At 49.3% G+C, this 16,307-nt stretch overlaps 1 long non-coding RNA gene across 2 annotated transcripts; it reads right to left on the bottom strand.

Annotated features, from left to right (window-relative positions):
- Positions 1 to 5,903: 5,903 nt before the first annotated feature.
- LOC123332972 lies at positions 5,904 to 8,549 on the bottom strand. Of its 2 annotated transcripts, none has more exons than XR_006550195.1 (2): positions 7,494 to 8,549; positions 5,904 to 6,503 (listed from the first exon to the last, which is right to left on the bottom strand). It is a non-coding gene; the product is annotated as an uncharacterized LOC123332972 (long non-coding RNA). The 2 variants fall into 2 exon arrangements; XR_006550194.1 differs by having other exon boundaries at positions 7,718 to 8,549.
- Positions 8,550 to 16,307: the final 7,758 nt, after the last annotated feature.

Genomic DNA, 16,307 nt, shown 5'->3' with positions numbered 1-16,307 from the left:
CTGAGAGACCGTTGATAGAAAGGAAAACATCTGCTTTCCTTCCTCAAGCCCCCGTGTTCACATCTGAAAACAATTCCCCCTTGAGAGGCTTTCTGTGAGACATAAGTGAGATAACATAGAGCTTGCACGTGGAGTGATGGGCACAGGGCCTGGCACTCTCAGTGTAACTGGCAGTTGCTAACAATACAGCCCTGATTCACGACAAGGGATGAACGCAACAAGGTTCTTGCCTGGCATGCTGCCGATTGTATTTTGTGGAGTATCCTCTCACGTCGCACACCCACCGTGTGAGGATTGTCATCATCTTTAGGAAGGAAGCAGCTGAGGCCCCAGGAGGCTGAGTAATTGGCCCCGGGTCTCATACCTTTACAAGTGGCAGGGCCACGGCTCAGATGTGCATCTCTGGGGCTCCGGGGACCCTGCTTCTAGCCTCTCAGCTGACTGCGTTTTCCCACACAGGAAGGGAGAGTAGCGTGGTCACTGTGTAATCCTGGCAAAGCTTCTGCCTCCCTGGGCCTCAGCGATGTGTGTTCATTGGAGGCTCCGAGCCGTCCCTGTGCTGGGACCGCAGGTGAGGCAGATGAGGGCTCTGGGTACAGGGTCCTGGGGCAGTGGGAACATGTCAGAGCTTTGTAAAATAGATCCTGGAATCAGCTTCCACGCGGAGAAAACACAGCTGGCAGAACTCTGGATTGGCAGGTCCTCCTACGTCACCTCAAGGATTTTAAGTTGCCAGTAGAGTTGACGTTTTTTCCTTTGTGAGCTTCCTACACAGAATCATAAAGTCCTAAAGTTAAAGCCTCCCTAGAGATCATCTAATCAAGCTCTCCCCATTTCACAGAGGAGGAAACAAGCCAGGGAAGAGCAGGGACTCTCCCAGGGTCCCATGAGGGAATCAGGGCTGGACCAGAGCGCCAGGCTCCGCTTCCCCATACCAGCACCTGGGGTCTGTTCCCACCGGCTGGGCTGAAGGGGCAGGAGGGCAGAGTCCAAAGCCAGGGGCTGGGGTCCAGGGCTCACATCGCTAGCAGATGAGATGAGAGGAACCAGAGCTGTCCTGGAAAGAGTGATTTTCATTTGGCTGGAGTAGTGTGTGTCTACGTGTGTGAGTGTTTTGGCGTTGCTGGGGGTGGATGGAAAGGGGGGTTGAAGCTGACTAAGACAAGGAAATCGGAGCTGAGGAAAGAATTATATGGCTTAATAAACTTTTTTCCAAACATAGAAGCTTTAGGAAATTAGAGTCAGGACTGAACCCTCGTTTCTGAGAATAGAGAAAGGAGCTGTGGCCAGGGGGCAGGGTTGGTGGTCATTTCTCCTCCTCTCGCCAGCCCCTACCAACTCTAAAGGCAGAGGTCAAATTGTGGCTTGCTCCGTAATTAGATGTTGGGTGTGGAAATTACAGCAGCCTCTCCGTTTGACTGGGCTTCCCAGGTGGCGCTAGTGGTAAAGAACCCACCTGCTAATGCAGGAGACTAAAGAGACGCGGGTTCTATCCCTGGGTCTGGAGCGGGCATGGCAACCCACTCCAGTATTCTTGCCTGGAGAATCCCATGGACCGAGGAGCCTGGCAGGCTACCATCTATAGGGTCACAAAGAGTCAGACACGACTAAAGCAACAGCCTGTTCCATGTGACTACAGCGTGTGTGTGTGTGTGTGTGTGTGTGTGTGTAAGAGACGGACACAGAGAAAGAAGTGGTTACCATGGGGAAGAAGTAAAAGCTGCCCTGTGGGGGCCAGCTGGCTGCGGTCTCTAAGTCACACAGCTTCCTCTGCGTCTGTTCTCTGTTTTGGAAGTGAGGTTCTCATTCCAGCTGGCCCAATGGACAGGGTTGTTGCAGGATGAAATTAGATCAAACAAGTGAGAGAACTTTTAAGCTGTAGAATTTTGAACAAATGTGGTAATGGCATTAACAATCAAAAGCATCTTTGTTAATTAGGTCCCATTTGTTTATTTTTGCTTTTATTTCCAATATTCTGGGAGGTGGGTCATAGAGGATCCTGCTGTGATGTATGTCAGAGAGTGTTTTGCCTATGTTCTCTAGGAGTTTTATAGTTTCTGGTCTTACGTTTAGATCTTTAATCCATTTTGAGTTTATTTTTGTGTATGGTGTTAGAAAGTGTTCTAGTTTCTTTCTTTTACAAGTGGTTGACCAGATTTCCCAGCACCACTTGTTAAAGAGATTGTCTTTAATCCATTGTATATTCTTGCCTCCTTTGTCAAAGATAAGGTGTCCATATGTGCGTGGATTTATCTCTGGGCTTTCTATTTTGTTCCATTGATCTATATTTCTGTCTTTGTGCCAGTACCATACTGTCTTGATAACTGTGGCTTTGTAGTAAAGCCTGAAGTCAGGTAGGTTGATTCCTCCAGTTCCATTCTTCTTTCTCAAGATCGCTTTGGCTATTCGAGGTTTTTTGTATTTCCATACAAATTGTGAAATTATTTGTTCTAGCTCTGTGAAGAATGCTGTTGGTAGCTTGATAGGTAGCCTAATTAACCTTAAAAGCTTCTGCACATCAAAGGAAACTATTAGCAAGGTGAAAAGACAGCCTTCAGAATGGGAGAAGATAATAGCAAATGAAGCAACTGACAAACAACTAATCTCGAGAATATACAAGCAACTCCTACAGCTCAACTCCAGAAAAATAAATGACCCAATCAAAAATTGGGCCAAAGAACTAAATAGACATTTCTCCAAAGAAGACATACAGATGGCTAACAAACACATGAAAAGATGCTCAACATCACTCATTATCAGAGAAATGCAAATCAAAACCACTATGAGGTACCATTTCATGCCAGTCAGAATGGCTGGGATCCAAAAGTCTACAAATAATAAATGCTGGAGAGGGTGTGGAGAAAAGGGAACCCTCTTACACTGTTGGTGGGAATGCAAACTAGTACAGCCACTATGGAGAACAGTGTGGCGATTCCTTAAAAAACTGGAAATAGACCTGCCTTATGAGCCAGCAATCCCACTGCTGGGCATACACACTGAGGAAACCAGAAGGGATAGAGACACGTGTACCCCAATGTTCATCGCAGCACTGTTTATAATAGCCAGGACATGGAAGCAACCTAGATGTCCATCAGCAGATGAATGGATAAGAAAGCTGTGGTACATATACACAATGGAGTATTATTCAGCCGTTAAAAAGAATACATTTGAATCAGTTCTAATGAGGTGGATGAAACTGGAGCCTATTATACAGAGTGAAGTAAGCCAGAAAGAAAAACACCAATACAGTATACTAACGCATATATATAGAATTTAGAAAGATGGTAACAATAACCCTGTGTACGAGACAGCAAAAGAGACACTGATGTATAGAACAGTCTTATGGACTCTGTGAGAGAGGGAGAGGGTGGGAAGATTTGGGAGAATGGCATTGAAACATGTAAAATATCATGTATGAAACGAGTTGCCAGTCCAGGTTCGAAGCACGATACTGGATGCTTGGGGCTGGTGCACTGGGACGACCCAGAGGGATGGAATGGGGAGGGAGGAGGGAGGAGGGTTCAGGATGGGGAACACATGTATACCTGTGGCGGATTCATTTTGATATTTGGCAAAACTAATACAGTTATGTAAAGTTTAAAAATAAAATAAAATTAAAAAAAAAAAAAAAACAACAATTCGGCAGTTCCTTAAAATGTTAAACACAGGATTACCATAAGACCAAGCAATTAAAAAATTATTCCACTCCTAAAAAAAAAAAAAAAAAAAAAGCATCTTTGTGCGAAGATACCACCGGCAAAGACTGCCTGGTGAGCTTCTGAAAGACTGAGAGGGTCTGCTATCTTCATCGCCCCAGTGTGTCAGATTTCCCTGTTAGAGCTTCATTCCTTTGGCTCTGCAGGCTGGCAGTCTTACAGCAGGATTTTCAAAGTGCTGAAATATGCATTCTCAGTCACCACCTCAGACCGACTGAATCAGAAACCCTAGAAGGGAGTACCAAAATCTATATTTTAAACATCTTCAGGAAAATATCATAGGTACATTAAAATTAAAGAAGTGTTGTTCTAGAGCTCGTGAAAGTGCAGAGTCTGATTTTGCAGGTCTGGGGTGGCCGGAGACTCTGCATCTCCCAGGCGATGCCTCTGGCGCTGGTTCTTGGACCTAACAAGGTTCCAGATTGTTCCATAAAGCCAGGAATTCCCGCATGAACAGAAGCAGCTGTTTATCAGCCAGCACTTTAGTTGAGAACCATTGTGCCCAAGGCCTTGCAGAAAACTCTGAGGGATTCTGGGAACAAGAGAAACACAGCTTCAAAGAGAAAGAGGGCTTGAGAAAAAAGAGGAGGTAGGAAATGCTAAAAGAAAACTACATCGCCTTTGTAGAATGTGGCCCGAGCAGGTCTGGGCGTCAATTAACCCTTTTACCCACCAAGAGCCTGCCGTGTTAGGGACTGATGTGTTCGTCTCATTCATCAGCTTAATGAATCCACAAACAACCCCCCGAGTTTGGTACAGAGGAATAAACCAAGGAAAAAGAGGTTAAATAACTTGGCCCAATAAGTGGTGGAGCAGGGATTTAGAACTCAGACAGGCTGACTCATTAGCACTAATTCTGCCTCAAATTTGGTCTCTGCCCTCAGGAAGCTTACAGTCCCATGAGGAATATGGGCGAGGCCTGATAACTGCCCAGCCTGGATGATGTCCGTCTGGTCCTGTATTTCGAGAATCTTACAGACAACTGCTGCTTTAGCTCCTGTAGCAATTCTTCCAGACCGGGCAAGGCACAAATGCACAGGCCTGGCTGTGCGTGAAAGTCCTGAGACGGGTGTCTGTGTTTCTGTAGGCGGATGTTTAGTAGAGTGACTCGTATTTCCCCACGTTCAGTGTCCCGAGCAGGAAAGCTCCAGCCCAGGAATAGCTTAGGCAAAGAGGCCTCCAGAACTGAGTCCGAGCCCTGCTCTGCGTCCTCAGCTACTCACCCCTCACAGCTCCCCAGGCCTGCCTCCCTGAAGGGCAGGGGCACCTTCTGCCCACCATGGCTCCCACACAAGACCCACATTCACACGGCAGAAAGCCCTGCCCGCCCCAGGCTGGCCTGCAAAGGCCAGGCGGTCACCCCTGCACACAGGCACTGGGGAGGGCCCGGCCGGCTGGCTGATCACTGCTGCGGCCGCCAAAGGCCCCGACCCCAGCTCCGACTTGCCCCCACCCCCATTTCTGGCACATGCCCTCTCTCCCTCCCTCCCCCGCATACCAGAAATCACTGCCTTGGCACTGGGGATTCAGAAGGATGCCTAACAAATGAACACTGACCCAATATCTTGGCAAACCTATTTGACGATACATTCCAAGAGCCAAGATATGTTTACATCCCTTGATCCAGTAATCTTCCTCCTGCTGGATTATTTATATAAATTCCCAAAAGTAGGGGGAGAAAAAAGTTCATACACAAAGATCGTCTATGCAGGATTATTTATTCAGTAAATATTTACGGAGTTATTTCTATGTGCCAGACACAGTTCTAGATGGTGTAATCAAGATAAACAAGGTCCCTGCTTTCCTAGGAATTCTGGGGAGAAGGACAATAAATATCCACATAAATGAGAAAAATAATCTATTTACTAAATTCTCTGCACGGAATTAAAGGTCAGCAATGGAGAAAAACCAAGTGACTGCTCTCAATGGGGTGGTCAGGGTTCTCTTTGTTGTCATTGTCCAGTCACTAAGTTGTGTCTGACTCTGTGACCCCCATGGACTGCGGCGCACCAGCTTCCCTGTCCTTCACCATCTCCCGGAGCCTGCTCAAACTCATGTCCATCGAGTCGGTGATGCCATCCAACCATCTCATCCTCTGTCACCCTCTTCTCTTCCTGCCCTCAATCTTTCCCAGCATCAGGGTCTTTTCCAATGAGTCAGTTCTTCGCATCAGGTGGCCAAAGGATTGGAGCTTCAGCTTCATCGTCAGTCCTTTCAGTGAATATTCAGGCTTGATTTTCTTTTGGATTGACTGGTTTGATGATGGGGCAGTCGGGGAAGTTCTCTTAGATGTCACTAAATAAGATGACGTTTAAGCTGAGAGTCTCAGACAAGAAGGGGTGGTCACACAAAGACCTAGAGGAGATCATTCCAGAAAGGAGGCCAGTGATCCAGGGAACTGCAAGCAGGCTACGGATCAAAGCAAGCAAGTGATGGGAAATGAGGTTGGAGGACTGCAGGGAGCAGATCAATAGGGCTTTGTAAGCATGAGTGAGGTGTTTGGATTTGTCAGTAGAGAGCAATAAACAAAGCGGGTAAGACCACGTCCCAGACAAAAGGGGGCAGGGAGGGAGACCGGCTCAGGCGACTGCAGGTGTCTTGGCAAGAAGTGAAAGCAGCTTCAACCAGAATGGCGGGAATGAAGAGACGCGGATGGGTCCCGGATGTTTTTGGAGCTAGGGCTGAAAGAGTTTGCTGAAGGTATTGGGACGGGGTTGCTGAACACAGAGGACTCGAGCTTTACTCAGGGGTTCTTGGCTCAGGCTGCTTTAAGTGCCGTTTACACACCTGGGGGAGGCAGGAGAAAATGCAAACTTAGGAAAATGAGAAAGGAAGATGTTGTGGGTTGAACTGTGTCTCCCCTAAAAGATCCGTCGGCATCCTCCCCCACCCAGCACCTCGGAGTGGAAATAGAGTTGGAAATAGGATTGTTGCAGGGGTCATTAGTCCCGGTAAGATGAGGTCATACTGGAGGAGGGTGGGTCTCTCCTCTAATGTGACTGCGGTCCTAAAAAGAAGAAAGACAGAAACACACAGAGGGAAACCCAGACTCTCGAAGGAAGCCAGCCACGTGCGGAGCTTGACTGGCGGGCATAGTGACTGCAGGAAAGGCGCTTGGCTACTGAGTCCCCCCACCTGTGGCTGTGAGGCACTGTCAGATCTCTGTTAGGTCAGGATATGAAGCCTGAGACACAGCTGAACTTTCAGGCAGTGGTTAAGTGGCTTCACCTGAGGGGAGCACAGGGACTTCGTTGTTTGGAAGTGATAGAGAAAATACCACCAATTAGAAAAACACGATGGAAGACAACAACCCATTTACAACGGCAAATGTGATCAACACCTACAGTGAACAAGGCTTGAAGTTTGTAATCATAATCAACTTCCCTTTGTCTCCCACCCCACTCTATACATGTGTTCAGAGGGAAGGGAGAGAAGCCCTTTTCCTGACCTTTGATAAAAATTCACACATCTTACAACTTTTCTGATCATCTGCTCGTTCTCAGGACATAAGAAACTCCTGTTGTCCCTTAAGTCACTCAACAAACTCTGTTTATAAATCAGTCCCATGCTGCTGCTGCTGCTAAGTCGCGTCAGCCGTGTCTGACTCTGTGCGACCCCATAGACGGCAGCCCACCAGGCTCCCCCGTCCCTGGGATTCTCCGGGCAAGAATACTGGAGTGGGTTGCCATTTCCTTCTCCAATGCATGAGAGTGAAAAGTGAAAGTGAAGTCGCTCAGTCGTGTCTGACTCTTAGTGACCCCATGGACTGCAGCCTACCAGGCTCCTCCATCCATGGGATTTTCCAGACAGGAGTACTGGAGTGGGGTGCCATCGCCTTCTCTGAATCAGTCCCATGCAAAAGCAAAATCCAAACTTGATTTAAAGTCCAGTCTTTTCTCCCAGTCAGGGCTTGCTGCAGCTGGGACCACTATAGCTGGGAATGGGGGCATGGACCACTGCTTCCCTTTCTCCAGACTGCCCTCCCCAGTTTGTGAGCTGACCTCTGACCTCTCCAGGGCTAAGGTCGGCAGCGAGAAGAGGAGAGTAAGGGGAGCAGGAGAGACGTCCTGGACAGTCCTGTGGTGCGACGGCTCTCTGGCTGCACGGTCTTCATCGCAGCGCGCCGGTGTCTGTCGCGTGGCCCGCGGCTCTAGAGCGAGCAGGCTCGTCAGCTGCAGCACACGGGTTCAGTTGGCCTGCAGTGTGCGGGATCTTAGTTCCCTGACCGGGGACAGACCCGTGTCCTCGGCATCGAAAGACGTATTCTTAACCCCTGGACCACCAGGGAAGACCCTGTCTTAAGCTGGCGTTAAAGCTGACTTTCATGTGGGCACATCCAAGCTCTGAGGACCTCTCACCCTTACACAAGTACCACACGATCTTGTATCCCACGGGTGAGCCCTTCTGAAGCCCTAAGAATCAATGGTACCCGTCCCCCTGTTGGACAGACCAGAGAGGCCTTCTCGTCAGTCCTTCCTGTGCCTGTCCCTTGTCTAGTCAACAGCAGTGGCATCCTGTGCGTAAACTGACTTTGGGAGTTCAGGCTCATCTGAGCAGCAGCGTCTCTTCCTTGCCTTGTCTGATGCAACTTTCATCTCTCATCTCCTCAATGCCTCCAGTGGCTGTTAGATGAATCCATGTGCCTCCACATCTCAAACCCCTGTGGATACATCTCACACTCTAAAGTAGACTGCGTAAAGTTCTTTTCTCTTGACTTGAGAAGCAGCTCTCGTCAACACATTCAGTCTTCATTCAACGCTAATCTCCTAATGAAAGACTAGGAGGTCTCAGGGATGTTTCTATGGGCCTCCCAGATGGCGCTAGTGGTAAAGAACCCACCTGCCAATGCATGAGACGATCCCTGGGTTGGGAAGGTCCTCTGGAGAAAGGCATGGCAACCGACTCCAGTATTCATACCTGAAGAATCCCATGGACAGAGGAGCCTGGCGGACTACAGTCCATGGGGTTGCAGAGTCAGACATGATGAGAGAATAAAGACTCTCAGGGCTCTTTCTACAGCACCCTGCCTCCGGGCGGCGCACCCACAGCACACATACACGTGTGCCCAAATAGGGGGTCAAAGGTGAATCCAGCACTTTCCCAGGGTCTCGGATGGTTAGGAGGGCTACTGCCGGCATCCGTTAGGCAAGGCAAGATGGTTCCCCCTGGGCACAGTGGAGAAGGCTCCATGAAGAAGGCAGCTTCTTAGTTGGCTCTTAAAGAATGGCTGAGATCAGGACAAGCCAAAATGCAGTCTTAGTAATGAGAGCAAATGCCGAGCAGGGAAGCGGAAGGAAGAGTGCACAGAGACCCCTGGGCAGCTTCCTTCAGTGCAACACACAGAGGTTAAGGCCAAGCTGGACCAAAGATGAACAAAACAGGGGGTCTGGATTTTTTCCTGCCGGAAGTGAGAAGTTTTGGACGCTTTGGAAAGGGCAGCAGGATGGAGGGTTGGGAAGGGCAGTGACTAATTCTCGGTGAAATGTGTTCTTCATTTCCTTGAGTCATTAACTAGGGCCCCATTAAGAAGAAAAACAAAACAAAAACCTTCCAGGACCTGCTTTCTTTTCCAGGAAAACCCTTACCCTTTGGCACCGCCCACAAGTCCAGTTTATAAAGACACCCAGGCCTGTTTCCCGTTAGTGAAGGGGCCTTGGCACAGCTGCGAGCAGACTCCTCCGAGCCCTGGGATTCTCAGCTTGAGGCCTGATGGGGCCGGTCAACCCATCTCCCCAGGGTGCCCAACACTGCCCTCTGGAAGGGGCTGAGGAGAAGGGCTTCCCTCCACGAGCAGAAGGGCCACGGAAACCTTGCCTTGATGAGCCCAGCCACAGAGGCCCCGCCTTGGGCCCTCGGGAGCCAAATGGGAAAAATCCAGAAGGCTGCACAGCCAAAAAAACAGCGGGCTTGGATGCAATCCGAGCTCTCCCCTTCTTTTCTGGTCTTGAGGCCTCGCGCGGCTCTATGTCTTCACCTGTAAGATGGAAGCACCACCACCTGCTCACAAGCTTGCTGGGAAGACTAAACGGGAGCTTGTTAGCCAGCCAGCACGCAGCAGATGCTCAACAAATCTGCCCCTCCTCCCCCCAGCATCTCTCTGTGTCTCGGTTTCCTCGCCTACCAAACACGGTGGGGACTCAAGGAGGAAGTTGAATCTGAACAGGTTCCCAACCTCTGCCATCTGCTCCACATGCAGGCCCCGGGGAGAGCGGAGGGCCTTTCTCTGCCATGTCTGAGCTCTGGGAGCTCTTTCTTCTATAATTTTCCAAAAAACAAAAAATCACAAAGCACTTGGTAGTAGCACAGCCTGGCGCGTGCTTGGAGGGAGTCCACAGCCCCGCCCCCAGCACCTCCCCCAGTGCTACCACCTGACTCAGTGTCCCCATCTGGAAAGCAGTTGTAACTGGACAGGTACCCCCTCTGGAAGTGCCCACTAGGTTGGGAGGACAGTGCCCAGCAGAGGGCGCTCTGAGTGTGACCTCCTGGCCGGGGCCCTGGGGAGAGGCACCCAGCCAAGGAAAATTCTAGTGGAAAAATCGAAGAAAGGATTCCAGGTTTATGAGTCCCAGACTTTGAAAAACAGAACTGCTGAGTTGTCTCCTGAGTTAGGGGAAAAGAACACCACAGCCGCCTCAAGATTTCCAGGAAACAATTTGCGAAGGCTTTGGGCAAAGCTGGGGGACTGGGGAGGCCTGGTTTGGGAGGTGGGAGCTGGGGGTGGGCATGTGCCTCTGGGAGCGCTCCGTGAGCGGTAAGGTCTTCCTGGGCGGTGCTGGGGGCGGGGTGGCGTGACTGTGTGGGTTTACATGCACTTGCGTCCATATGCATTTGTGTGCCTGTAGGCAATCCCACAGGTGTTTATTAAACACCTTCTATAGTCTGTTGGGTGATGAGGATGCAACAGCAAATAGAACACAGCCCCTGAACTCAGAGCTGAGTTTACGGAGGGGTGCAGAGTAGCCGGCATTCCAGTTCAGTCGCAGGCTTCCCTGATGGCGCAGCAGGTAAAAACCCACCTGCAATGCAGGAGACACAGAAGACGTGGGGTTCAATCCCTGGGTCGGGAAGATCCCCTGGAGAAGGAAATGAAACCTGCTCCAGTATTCTTGCTGGAGAGTCCCATGGACGGAGGAGCCTGGCTGCAGATTTGCACACAACTCAGCACGCAGACATCCCGGAGGTGAGTGGGCAGCCAACACCAGGCAGCCACCAGCGACGCAGCCCTGGAGACCGCTGACGCTCAGTCCCCTTAGCTGGAAAGTGGACGTCCTAGGAGACAGCTACTGCTGCTGAGTCGCTTCAGTCGTGTCCGACTCTGTGTGACCCCATGGACGGCAGCCCGCCAGGCGCCCCCGTCCCTGCGTGTGCAAATGTTGGGTGACTCGTGTTGGTTGTGCACAAGGTCTGCACCTGGATAAGCACACGCAGCGTGCAGCCCAGTGAGCTTCGTGCAGGCCGGTAGCTCACCTGCTTAGGCCGTGTGTGCGATGTGCCGGGCTCTACCAGAGGCTGCATATCGTGGCCCTCAGATACGGTTTATGAGGATGCTCATTTGGTTAGGGTTTGGCTTTTGGGAGCGTTCTAAAATTTAAGCTATTACACATAAAAATCCAGATTTACAATTTCTCTAGAAACCTTGGAAGATCTGGCCATCCTGCAAGCATCTGCGTGTGTGCCTATATGCCATGGTTCTGCTTCACAGAGATGTGTCCTTTCCAGGAGCACCCTCCCCCTGGCCAGCCTCCAGGCCTGTCCTTGGAGGGACTCCAGGGTAGGTTGGGAGCGCTCGTGCGCAGACACGTTCTCTGTGAACGGAGAGGCAGGACCCTGAGAGAGCTGGTGCCAGGCCCTGGCCTCCCCAGGCAGCTCCGGTTTCAGTAATCAGAGGGGCTGGAGAGGCCCAAGGGCCCTCCGCACGGCCCTCTGTCTGTATAGCTGGATGCTGGTTACAGAAGAGAGCAACCAAGGATGGGAGCCAGACAGACTAGGTTTTCTTGTGTATTATTTGATTTTGCATTTTAAAAATTCCTGCATTCTAGCTCCAAAACGCTTGAGGCAATGATCTCCGCAGAAAATGTGGCTAAATGTCTATACTATGGCTCTTCTAAAAAGGAGCAAATAGATTTTTGGTAGAAGTGAAAACTGTTAATTACGTTTGTGGAACCCACAGATGTGAGACAGGATGGACATTTTCCTAACATTCCTGGATCCTCTTAAGATGGCTAATTAGTCTCTCTTAATAGATATTTACTAGAGTGTGAGACAGGCTGAACACGAGGGGCCTACAAAGATGGATACACCCTGCTGTCTGGCCCTCGGGAAATACAGTTTTGTGGAGAGACAGCCAAGGAGAGATGAATGCAGAAATAAGAAAGGACAGGGGTATAACTGAGACATGTGGGGACAAAAGACATCAGAACATAGAGGAAGATGCCTCTGAGACTCTGACTTACTGTGCAAGCTCTTTTCCCAACCTGAGCCCCCATTTCACCTTTTTTAGACAAGAAGCTCAGAAAAGATGAGTAAGCATCAACTCCACGTGTTCACGATCCAAGCCCCGAGCTTGGGTATCCTTTGAGGGAACACAGGTCACAGCCCTGGTTCGTCGCCCGTTACTCCCTGCCCCATATTCTTGTGCTGTAAATTCATCTAGCTTGAGCTCTGAAAGAAACTCATCAGGTTTTTTATATTGTTTTGTCTTGAAAAAAAATTGTTTCTGGAGTCCAAAAATATGTCTGGAGTTCAAAAAGACCAGGCATCTGGTGGAAGCTTCTAGCATCCATTATAGACGTTCCTGGTCCAGGTGGGGAGAGCAGCCCCTCAACAGGTGGGAGAGTTGCACCCGTTCCCCAGAACCAGGTTTGAATGGCTAAGGAATTTGTCCTGAAGGATTGCTCTGAGGTCATTCACCCACTTTGCAGGTGGGAAAAATGAGGTCCAAAAATGGAACCGAGTTTCCCCACTGTCCTGAGATCAATGTCAGAGGCAGGTCTCCTGATTCCTGAGTAAGAGCTCTGCTCACACACTGATTTTTCTCTCTCAAGTTGAGTCGTCAGGACAAAGTGAGAGAAGGATCCCCAGGCTTATGCCTCTTCAGGCAGATGTCGACTGCTTTGCAGCTAGGACATCGAGTCATCCGTGTTCCACTCGAGCCAAGAGCCTGGGAAACCCACCCTCTCAAAAGTATGAGGGAAGAGCAATAATTCTATAGCCCAGCAAAAGGCCTCAGAGGGCCGGGCATCCACCTTCAGAAGCATTTGTAATTGTCAAGAGTCCCTGAAAGAAGGGATGTGACACGTAGAAAAACCAAATTTGTAGAACAAGGCACCTGGGTGGCCAGAGGTGGTGAAGAGAAGCAGCAGGTGGACTATTACAGACCCGTCTGCCTTCCTCATCATTGGCCTCGTAAGAGCTTGTCGATAGCAGAGGGGCTCTCTGCCGAGCTCTTTGCCTGGACCACATTACCATCCCCGTGAACGTCATTGGCACCCCCGTCACAAACTGGAATCTCCATGGCACTCTCAAAGTGGCCAGTCCCACAAATAGCTGGAAAACCCCTAGGGACAGCTCTGGAGCCTACAATTCAAAGAACTTCTGAAGTGATTTGTTTCTTTCCTTAAAATCTGGAAGTCTGTTGAGATACGAAAAATCACTAGGCATAGAAACTCCTTTCAGAGAAGAACCCCAAATTTCTTATCAAATTTTCACTAGAATGCTATTTCTAATTTCATAACACCCTAAAAAATCAGGCCAAAGATACGTAATATTTTGTGACGATGGTGAGATCATCATTAATGATCATTACCTCAAGTAAAAATAATTATGGATGGTGTCTTGAGTATTAGCCATTGATTGAACAAATGTTTATTGATTGCCTCTGTGCTGAGTCAGGGGAAAAGATAAAGAAATGAGACACAGCTTTACTTTAACACCTTTAATTCCTTATATTCATGTAATTCACAAATTCTAGTGATACAGGAAAAAAAACCTGTAAACAAGCATAGTTTATAAATTGCCACTTATAACAAGTATAGAAAGAACAAGACAGAGAGTAACAGAAGGAAGCTTGGGAAATTTTAAATCATCACATCAAAGCAAAGGATGTGTCTTATAGGCTAAAGGTTTTACAAGATCATTGGGTAGATTGTCTCATTGTTCATATCAGCTGTGTATAAGTCACCATGGGGAGGTGCTTAACTTGGGTTGAGGAACTCAGGACCATTTGCTCTTCTAATCTACCAATACTAGATGTCTGATAACCTGTAATCATCTGTCTAATTAAATTTCCTGGCCCAGGAATCAGAAGTTTTCAGAGGAGATATAGACGATGTTCCCAGGAAAGCTGTTCACTAATTGTTTTTACTAAAGACAGAGACAGGGACAAAGCCTGCAGCTGGCAGTGGAAAGAAGGAATATGGGGCAAAGAGGGGAATGTCTGGCATTTATGAGTAGAGGAGGCAGTAGCCCATTCTGGGCCCCCGCTAAAGGCTGACAGATAGAAACAGGACCGTCCCTAGCAGGCCGGGGTGAAGACTCCGTTTCCACTGCAGGGGGCACAGGTCTGATTCCTAGTCAGGGAGTCAGCATACACTTAATATGTTCGGTCACCTCTGACTCTGCTGCTTCCCAAGCGCCATGGTGATAAAGGATCTGCCTGCCGGTGCAGGAAACACACGAGATGCAGGTTCGATCCCTAAATCAGGAAGATCCTCTGGAGTAGGAAATGGCAACCCACTCCAGTATTCTTGCCTGGAAAATTCCGTGGACAAAGGAGCTTGGCAGGCTGCAATCCATGTGGTGGCAAAAAGCTGGACACGACTGAGCCCTGAGCCCCAACCCCCGGCCCCCCGCCCCCCGACCGCCCCGCGCGCGCACACACACGCACACACAAACAGAAGCAGCATGGACGACTGGCATCAGGAGAATGGACACACCCCGTGCATTCACCTCTAGGAGCCAGCGGCCATGAGACCAGCAGCCCCGTCTGCTTCACTTACTGCTATAATCTGGGGCCTGGCTTTTAGAGAGGAGAAAATAGTTTTCTCACCTCTTCTGGATGATACCAGTAAACGAGCAAGGCATGTGACGTGCTCAGGTGAGAGCAGCGTCCTAGTAACTGATACTAAGTCAAGTGTAACCACTGAAATTGTCACTGCTATTTTTACCAGGACCACCAGCTTCAGTCCTCCAAATGCTTCGGCTCCACTCTCGTCCTGCCCCCCGCCCTCTGGAAGGCTAATGACCCTGGCAGTGCAATCTCTTCCTCCTCCGATGCCCATCAGGACTATAACACCTAGAAAGGCTCAGTTTTTGGGAAAAAAGTTTGAACGGTTGGGACAGCAGAGGCAAGCCAGCTCAGGAGAGAATCCCAGTTTCCACCTCTGGGATCTGGGAGTGCTCATTATATCCACCATTTTTAAACCATGTTTGTAGAGCCTAGAGGTCAGGATGGGGAGCAAAGAAGCCCAAGGCACAGACTCCTAGCTGTCTTCCTTGCTTAAGAGAAAATCCGTGCTTCTAGCTGGTTTGTAGGCTTGGGCTCTGGGCTTCGCAGGCGGCACCAGCGGTGAAGAACGGGCCTGCAGTGCAGGAGACACAAGAGACATGGACTCGATCCCTGGGATGGGGAGGTTCCCTGGAGGAAGGCGTGGCAACTCACTCCGGTATTCTTGCCTGGGGAATCCCATGGACAGAGGAGCCTGGCGCACTACAGTCCATGGGGTCTCCAGAGAGTTGGACACAACTGAAGCGACTTAGCATGCATCCTTGGGCTCTAGGTGAAAAAGCATTTGAAGACAGTCTCATAGCTAATACAAATTTTGAGATAACCCACGGCATTCCACCCAGGTCATTTTCCACTTAGAAAACAAAAACAACACTATGGACTATAATTTGTTGAACTATTGAGCATTCATTTATTCATCTACTCTCCCCCAAAACTGCTTTAGTGACAGGGAGAAAAAAAAAAAAACACACAAATGTCCTGCCTCCTAGTCCAGTGCTCATTCCAAAATATAAATATATCCTTCAAAATATCTATACAGGTTTCAGCTGGGGGGAGGTGGGGCAGAGAGAAGGAAGACACAATTTCACTTTAGTACTAAACTGTCAGCGCCTTGTCAATTTTCACTGTTTTTCTATTCTACCTCTTAGAAGGGATGAAAAGTCTCTCCTCTAGGAAACAGGGCAGGCCAAGGAGGTGATCAGACACTTAGGGGGCTTGTCCCCCGTGCTCTACCATCTTCAATGCAGAACGGCACAAAAAACTTAAATTTTCCAGAGTCCTCCTAACTACTCAATCCTTAGCTCCCTGCAGGAGCCACAATCTTAAAAGGCTACAAGGCTCGCAGGCAACCTCAAGGTCAAGAATCCGACAGCTAAAGGACCCGGGGAAGACTGGAAACGGAAACCCTCTGGTGCCTCTTGGAACAAGGAGAGCAGACAGGGGTGTGAGAGGCACGCTGAGGCTCAAACACCCCCTTACTTCCCTGTGTGTCCTTTCTCGTTCCCAGTTGTGGCCCAGGCTCATACCCCCAGATCTTAGGCCTTAGCCACATGCACTACTTTTCTTTTCAACTTATTTTTGGAATT

Source organism: Bubalus bubalis, chromosome 3, assembly GCF_019923935.1.
Source record: "Bubalus bubalis isolate 160015118507 breed Murrah chromosome 3, NDDB_SH_1, whole genome shotgun sequence".
In the NCBI taxonomy this organism is placed as follows: domain Eukaryota; kingdom Metazoa; phylum Chordata; class Mammalia; order Artiodactyla; family Bovidae; genus Bubalus; species Bubalus bubalis.
Note: the sequence above shows the minus strand (reverse complement) of the source record. Positions and strands in the feature narration are given on the sequence as shown.